At 51.7% G+C, this 8095-nt stretch overlaps 1 long non-coding RNA gene across 1 annotated transcript; it reads right to left on the minus strand.

Annotated features, from left to right (window-relative positions):
* Positions 1-805: 805 nt before the first annotated feature.
* Positions 806-5589, minus strand: LOC129783532 (uncharacterized). The gene is made up of 3 exons (XR_008745328.1): positions 5451-5589; positions 3993-4190; positions 806-1324 (listed from the first exon to the last, which is right to left on the minus strand). It is a non-coding gene; the product is annotated as an uncharacterized LOC129783532 (long non-coding RNA).
* Between the last annotated feature and the right edge of the window lie 2506 nt (positions 5590-8095).

The raw sequence follows: 8095 nt of genomic DNA on the forward strand, positions 1-8095 counted from the left end.
CAGCTTATACGTAATTGAGTATCACATCACAAAACATACTGCATGCATCTATCCATGAAAATGGGGTTTATGTAGGCACATGCAAAATGGGTCTCCTGCTCAAAACCCAGCAAATCCTGATTTTAAAAAATCATATACTGAAATGTAAGACGACATACCTTTGGGTTTGTTGCTAAATCCCCATGTCGATGTAATTCCTTCACTGCCATCTGAAATCGTTCAGCTTAAGGCACTTTCCACGCCAAGCAAAGAAAGCTCAACTCAGAAGGGAAAGATCCTTCTTGATGGGACGCATCATCTGTGACAACCGGACACCTTCCCGCCCACTGAAACATAGCAGCAGAGTTAAAAGCAGCTTTTAAATTCCAAGTGGAGAGGTGCAAAGTCTGAAAACTACAGGACATTCTCTTCCTAGCACAAAATAATCAACTTTTTCCCACTTCTCTGCAAACCCCAACCCCGGTGTTTTGTGTTTTTCACACTGCAGCACAGAAAGCCAGTACCCACAGCTGCACAAGGACTTCCAGTGCCAGTGTGCAAAGCATCGAGGAGTCTGGGCTCAGTCTTGGCAGTACAGGAGCGATCCACCTCAAACGCACTGCACAGTCTGCACCTGGGGGTATCACAGGTCAATAGTTAATCACTGCTTTTCCTCCCAGTAACAATAAGGAGAGAAAAAAAGAAAATCTCCTTACATCCATGGCTCTTCTTTACAGGCTAGAGGTTTACGGAAGTGATGACCCATTTCACCCAACATTCAAGACACCTTCTGAACAATTTTCAGAACTGTCCCAAACCCCCCAGATCTTACACAACAATCAGTCCAAAGAAAGTACAGAGGTCTCTGCGCTACTGGACACATGCAGGAACACTTGTGTTTACTGGACACCTTTGTAAAGGGAAAAGGCATTACACCAGCGTACCAGATCCTTGCCCAAAAGACTTTTCAAACCACCTGTTTGTTGACGCAGTCACTGCACTTCAACCCTTCCACCCACGACAACATCCTCTCAGGGGGCAGACTTGCCTGCTCTTGATCACAGAATCAGTCAGCAGAGCTCATATTGAACCAAGCTAAAAACTGGGCCCAGCCTCTACGTTCACGGTTGGGATACACGGCTCCTATCACAGGGCTCACATGGCAGTCCCACCTGGCTTACGTATCTGAAGTTGCATTTCCCACGGGTCAAATATTCCTCTTCACATCTGCCTTGAAACTGAGGGCTCATGGTCAGCGAGAGAAGGGAGTTCCTTGCCTCCTGTGCAGTCAGGTCACGTTCCCCTGCTAAAGGCAGCCTGCTCAGGCCTCCCATTTGTGTACAATCTGTTAAAAGAGTAAAATCAAGTCTGAAGGTTATTCATTTGCTTCCTTAAACATTCTACCATTTGCAGCATTTGGCCCCCAGAAGATGACTTCTGACATAGCAACTTCAACCAAGCAACTGGCAGTTCAACAGAATCACCAACAGCCAGGTCTGTACCCTTGGGGAGACACTTTCAAAGCTCTTTGGAGGATTGCACTGGATCTGTGTGCTTTAGACCCCACTGCGTGGATTTACTGTTTTACTGGCAAAGGTTTTATGTACCACACGTGAACATCTTCAAAACATCTACTGTAATGGTCTCATGCGTAAACAGACACAATGATCCTCTAATATCACACACGAAGAACTCAATGGATGCCCCTACCAAGGCAGTGGTTCCCTTCTGTAGCCACTGAACAAGCAAAAGGATGGATCAGAACGACATTATCAAGCTCTGAAGCAAAATTTCTGTCCTCCTTTAGCTGTAATTTAGAGCTTCATTGAGTGCTGAAGAGTGTCAGCCTGACAGCTCTGAAGCAGGAAGCGCTTGATCCTCTGTGCCAGAACCACACCGGCACTGGCCACACAAGCTGCCTGCGTACTCACAGGGTCAGGGTCAGGGTCCTGGTCCGGGTCAGGGTCTGTACTGCCCTGCCACCGCAACACAGAAGTGAGGAAAGTGAAATGGAGATAGAAGTGTTCATTTTCCACGTAGTTGATGCTGGCAGCTTCTTGCCTCCAGCATTCCTGCACCTCAGGAGCCTGGGAAATGACAACAAATGAGAAAGTTCCTAAAAATAATTTGCCTAACACACCACAGCGTAGCACTTCCATATGCCCACACCACACTTCTGGCTCCCAGCTGCTATCCTGTGCTTCCCTTTAGCTACCTGGGAGGCACCTTTTCCATCTCCTCAGATCTCAGAACACCCAACTCATGGCTCTAACATTCTTCCCCTTCCTCTCAACATCTTCCTGGTGGTCTCCGCTTTCTGCCCTCCAGATTAGGGCCTTATCATAACAGGACAAGGAGAGCACTGGGGGTTTTTTCTGTAAGGAAGCCAAATACTTAAAACTCTTAATTAAAATATAAATTTTAAAGAGGAAGGGAAAAGCCAAAATGACAGCCAAGTGGAAGTTTCATTTGGTGCTCAAACCACCTGAACACTTCTGCTGCAGCTGCAGCCGAGAGCTGGCCCTTAGATGCCTGATCAGGATAAAGCCCCAAATCCTGCCACTAAGGTTTCAAATGACAAAATAACATCATCTAAGGGAAGGCAAAATGGATAAACACAAACATCGCCGTATGTTTACAGGGCCTTCACAGCACAGTGGTTCTCTGATGGCACCCAGAACTTAGCAGTATGAAGAATTACAAAGGTCAAGTGCTCTTTATAAGCGATGCACCCTTAAATCAACACTAGTGACAAAAGAGCCAAGCACTTGACTTGCAGAACGGCAGACGATTCCTGACTTTCTCCACAGCTTCTACTACTGATGAAGCTTACAACCACCTCACCATTTGGGAACAACATCCGTTGCTAGTGTTGCTCTGGTTGGAAACTCAGCAGGCTGGCACGTTCCTTCCTTCAGAGCCAGAAGGAATTTGTCGTTACAGGAATTCTCATGCCACTGAACTGGCAGCAAGGTACACAAGCCTCTTAATCCCTTTTTATACTTCTGCGCTTGTGCCATATAACCATTCTCCACTCTCCATCTCACCACCTCTCCAAGCAGAAAAGTCCCATCTGCCACACACTTGTCACAAACTACGTAGGATATGACACAGGTTTCAAATACATCAGAAAGTATCAAATCAGACACTTTAAAACATAAAAGAAAACTAAAAAAAGGTGGCAGTGGGAAATTATTTTCTACCTTGACTGTTAGGTTCACAAGCTGCTAGTAGTTAACATTAATGGCGCACTATTTCAAGGTCGCTGCTAGTAGTTAACATTAATGGCGCACTATTTCAAGGTCGCTGCTAGTAGTTAACATTAATGGCGCACTATTTCAAGGTCGTGATGGCAACCTGCAATGTGTGGGTATCAGCGAGAGAACTGCTGCCTTGCACCAGTTCAGGTGCTCCACCTATACCTTGTCACAGGTTTGAATTTTTTGTTTGCTTGTTTTAAATGCTTATCAGGGTAGGATTTGCCTACCAAGACCAGATTTTAAGTGAAGTTACATTAAGCTGCTCTTGCTTTAAGTACAGCAAGATAGCTCCACTGCTACATTCAGCCACAAGAACGTAAACACCTCCAGCTTCATAGACACCCATACATTATTTTTGTAAGGAACAAATGACTAAACATGGAACAACACTATGGAAAAAGCAAAAGAATGCACACAATCAGCATTTCCCTATTTGGACCAAAACCCAAACATCTCTAACAGCAGATAAGTCTGAATTAAAAATCAACCACATCCAGATCCCAAACGGGGTAGGGGTTATTGTATGCCACAGACCTGGACTTGACTGTTGAAGGAAATCACGCGCTACGGAAAATTTGAGGTGGTTCTGCGGAAGGTTAACTACAGCCTTGGCAACTTCCTTGGGACATGAAAGGTACGTGCGCTACAGTACCACCCGCAATAAAGGAAACCAGTCTCGCAGTTTGAGTTCAATACCACATCCGCAAACCAAATGAGGCTGCTACGTTTGAGGAACACTGATGGAAACCTCACCTGCCATCCCAAAGTTATGCTACGGCATTTCTTCCCTTTTTGCCACTTTCCTCAGCCTTGGTACATCTTTTGCAGAATCTGAAGCAAGGGCCCATAGCTTCTTCCTGTTTCTAACAGTGAATGTCTGGGTTTCACACGTTGGTTTCTTGTGCGGCGCCAATAAGACCCAACACTCGCCTTCAGAAATGCATCCGTACACTAGGCAAGAAAAGGAAAATTACCAGTCACGACATTGTACTGCCCACAGGGCAACAGAGTGCCCCACTCGTAAGAGGATTTAAGGCCGTAAATAACCCTCAAATATCTTCATGAACAAGCACAGTTTAATCATGTGCTTTTAATCTGACTACCGACACAATCTAACAAGAAGACACATTAAGGGAAGCAGAGCTGTAGTTAAAAAAGTGGGGCTTCTCTTTCATCTCCTGAGGGTTTACCATCCAGAGCTGGCTGAAGTTCTGAACCTGCAAACCGCTCCCCCATGCTTGTATGCTCGCTCTGGGAAACAAAGACGGCTGTTTGAATTCTTTTGCAGGTACAATCTTTCTTTACTTTTGAGTTGGAATGAAATGAAAAGCTGCCATCAGTCCCACTTACGGCACAGAGACACCCCTATGTTCCACGCACACGCCTGCCCAGAAACGCATGCAGAGGGAAGCCATCCCTTGGGTATCAAACACAGAAACAGCACTGAAAACCTTGACTTCTGAGAGTCCCTGCAGCGTTCTCCCAGGCCAATACACAGCATGCTTGTGGCAGGATCACCACTGCGTGTGCGTCACTTGCTTTCATTTCCATCCTCATCTCTAACCTGGCACTTGCCACCTCCAGAATGCAGCATGCATAAAAGCAATTCCGTTTACTACAAGCACAGCACCGTGTGAACCTTCTGCATGAAGCCCGGTATTTAAAGGAATTGCTATAAAGAATAAAAATCTGCCGGCACCACTGACACACAGACACGCTGTGTTTTCTGAAGAGGGCCGATACATGAAACCTGCAAACTAAGGACTGCGACAAACTAAGCTCGCTCCTTGCCCCTCTTCTTTTGCCCTCAGGCTGGTGCAGGAGCTCCTTTCACCAGAGCAGGCACACCACAGACACAGCCTCACCGAGGGGAAGGGTGGGGAGGGGATAAGGGCAGAGGGGGAAAGGAAAGACCCACAGAAGCAGCTTTGCTGCCCACTGCCAAAGTCACAAGCCGCTCACGGATCCTGTCCCCTCGCCCTGCCTCTGCTGGTCTGTGCCTCCGTCCCCCTTCCCGCCCCTCCGCTCCTCTCCCTAGCCCTCTCTCCTGCTGCTGATCCTGCATCCCTTGCGGCACCCCCCTGCCCCTCTGTCTCTGTCCCGCTGCATCCCTCTGCCCGCTCCTCGTCAGTCCCTGTCCTTTCTCCATCCCTGCCCAGCCCCCCCCCGCTCTCCCTGCCCCTCTCCGGCCACCCCTCCGCCTTGACCCACCTCTCCCTGCCGCTCAGTGCCTCCCTTCCCCTCGTCTCTGCCCACGGGGGCTCCGGGGCCGGGGCCTGTGCTCGGGCAGTCCCGGGAAGGGGCCATGGCGCCTACAGGGCCCGGGCTGGGGGCTGGTGTCCTCCCAGGGCCTGACTGCTGGGCAGGGATGTCCCATGGCCTGCTGGGAGAAGGCGTGCCCCGGGGCATGCTGGGAGCTGTAGGCCCGGGGCCACCCCATGGCCAGGCTGTTCCCGGGGCATGCTGGGAGCTGTAGGCCTGGCACCACCCCATGGCCAGGCTGTTCCCGGGGCATGCTGGGAGCTGTAGGCCTGGCACCACCCCATGGCCAGGCTGTTCCCGGGGCATGCTGGGAGCTGCCACTGCCCACCCTCAGCCTCCTGGCAGCCATGTTGGGCTGGGCAGGCACAGCCTGTGCTGGGGCTGTGGCCCGGCTGAGGGGACCTGTGGCCGGCCGTGGGGTGAGGGATGCCCCTTGGGCTGGCACAGGGGTGTCTGCTGCCTGCTGGCTGCCCGGGGGTTCTGTGGGGAGGTTCCAGCCCCCCGCTGTGCCAGGCCCCGGGGCAGCTGGAGTCAGGGTTGGCCGGGGCAGCCCTGGGGGGGAGCTGAGAGCTAAGGAGGGAAAGAGGCGCCGGCAGGTGCCCCGGGCACGGGCACCGGGCACCCCGACTTGCAGAGCCCCCTGGAGCCGCCCCGGCGTCTGTAGGTCCTGCAGGAATAGGGCTAGCGTGTTTTTCTGCTGACTCCGACGGGGCTCTGGCTACACCTGTCCTGCTGAGGGACTGGGAACATGCAGCTGCCTGGGAGAGTCACCAGCCAGAGTATGAGTGCTCAAGCCTTGTTTCCCTTGCTGGAAAACACTTCATTTTTAAATACAGCCTCTCAGCGGCGAGATCCAGGCAGTCGGGATTGCTTCCTGTAGGGAGCAGCCTGGTGACTGGAGGCTGCTGCCTTCAGTGGCAGAGCTGGACGCTTCTCCTCGCTGACAGGATTAAGTTATAAAGAATCACTCGGAGAGGCTGCAGCTAAAGCAGTGCACTCAGCCAGAGCCAAAATGCTCCATGGCACCACCCATACACAGCTCCACCAGAGAAGGTGCCAGGAAGGACTTCTGTTTGTGGTTCTCACTTCAAGTTGTTTACAGGCCTGGCTGTGGCGATGGATACGCAGCCTCCCAGCGGGGTGCCAGGGCTGACGGGCTGGGAGACGGCATGGGTACGTGATGGCTTTATACTTGGAGAGCTGCCCGCTCAAAGCCCAAATGTGAGCGAGGGCTCTCTTGCAGATGGGGGAGTATAGACCCTCTTCACAACTTCCTCACATGCTCTCACCCATAATTTCAATACAATGGGTGTGGGGAGCATGTCTGACTGGCCTGTCAGAAACCCCATGCCTCAGCCCAGACTACAGCCCACAACTTGCAAGTTCCTGCTTTTGTTGTTGTTAAGACCGAGGCAATTGTGCTACTGCTCTGTGTTTATTTTTGTGCTGTTCTTCAGCAATACATGGTTGACCACTGAAGCCTGGTGGCTGTGCTGAACTGGTAGGGGGCCAGTTCCCTGGTACTCTGTGGCAGATGGTCCAGTTTTCCAGGCATGGATGATGGGTGCTGGTGCCGGGTCTGGCTCTCAGTACATGCTGGGATGTGCAGGACGGCTGTCTGAGCGCAAGGGTCAGCTGCTGCTGTTGGCCTGTTTTCTCGCAGCGAGGCGCCTGTGGAGAGAGGAGGCTGCTGAGACCCTACGGCAGCTGTGGTGCTGTATGGGGGTTAGGGTGGGGGCAGTACCCGGTGCACTGTGGGGTGCACATGGGAGCTGTGGGCACAGAGAGCTCTCTTCAAAAAGTGGGCTCCCTGCACCCGTCGGCTGGGGCTCTGCTCGCCTGCCCATGGCTTGTCTCCTCTCGGCCCTGACCATCCTGACCTGCCTGCTCTGCCCACGCTGGAAAGGAGACCTGACTCCAGCAGACTGAGGGGAGCAAAGCTGGGCACGGCACTGCAGGGCTAGGAGAGCCTCCTGTTCTCTCTCTCAGCATGCTTGTGGAGTCCAGCACTCAGCTCCCCTGTCCATCCCTGACCAGACAAGGGGACAGCCTCGGCTCTCTGTTCGGTGGGGTGCTCTGAAGAGAGGATGCTCTCTGCAGAATACGTATCCAGAGCCCTGCGCAGGCAAAACCCCTGCCCGTGCTGACAACACGCACACTGGCAGTGCTGGAAAGCACATGGGACAGATTGACTCTCTTTCTCCAAAGAAAACTTGACAGCTTCCTCACCAATCCCAGTTGCTTGGACATCTTGGCTGAGGTGAACACCTGGGATTTAAGGCATCACCTAGCAGGGTGATTTCTTCTCCTAGGCTCACTGGTAGGGAGAGAGATGCCGCTCTGGCATTTCTCCCTTTCTGGGGCAGCCTCATCCCTCGTTGTTTTGGCTTTCTGACCTTGCTCTGCCCATATCTGTCACCTGGTCTGCTCTTGTCGAGGCAGGGTTGCTTCTAGCAAACACTTGCTTAGCAAGTTAGCAAGGTAACACGTAGCTAACCCAAGAATTGAGAGGCCCGGTCAAACACCTCACCGCAGAATTCTCAGCGGACTTTGGCCAGTAACTAACTCGGCATTCCAGAAGACCCTACCACGAA

The sequence above is a fragment of the Falco peregrinus genome, unplaced genomic scaffold (assembly GCF_023634155.1).
Source record: "Falco peregrinus isolate bFalPer1 unplaced genomic scaffold, bFalPer1.pri scaffold_51, whole genome shotgun sequence".
Taxonomy (NCBI): Eukaryota; Metazoa; Chordata; class Aves; order Falconiformes; family Falconidae; genus Falco; species Falco peregrinus.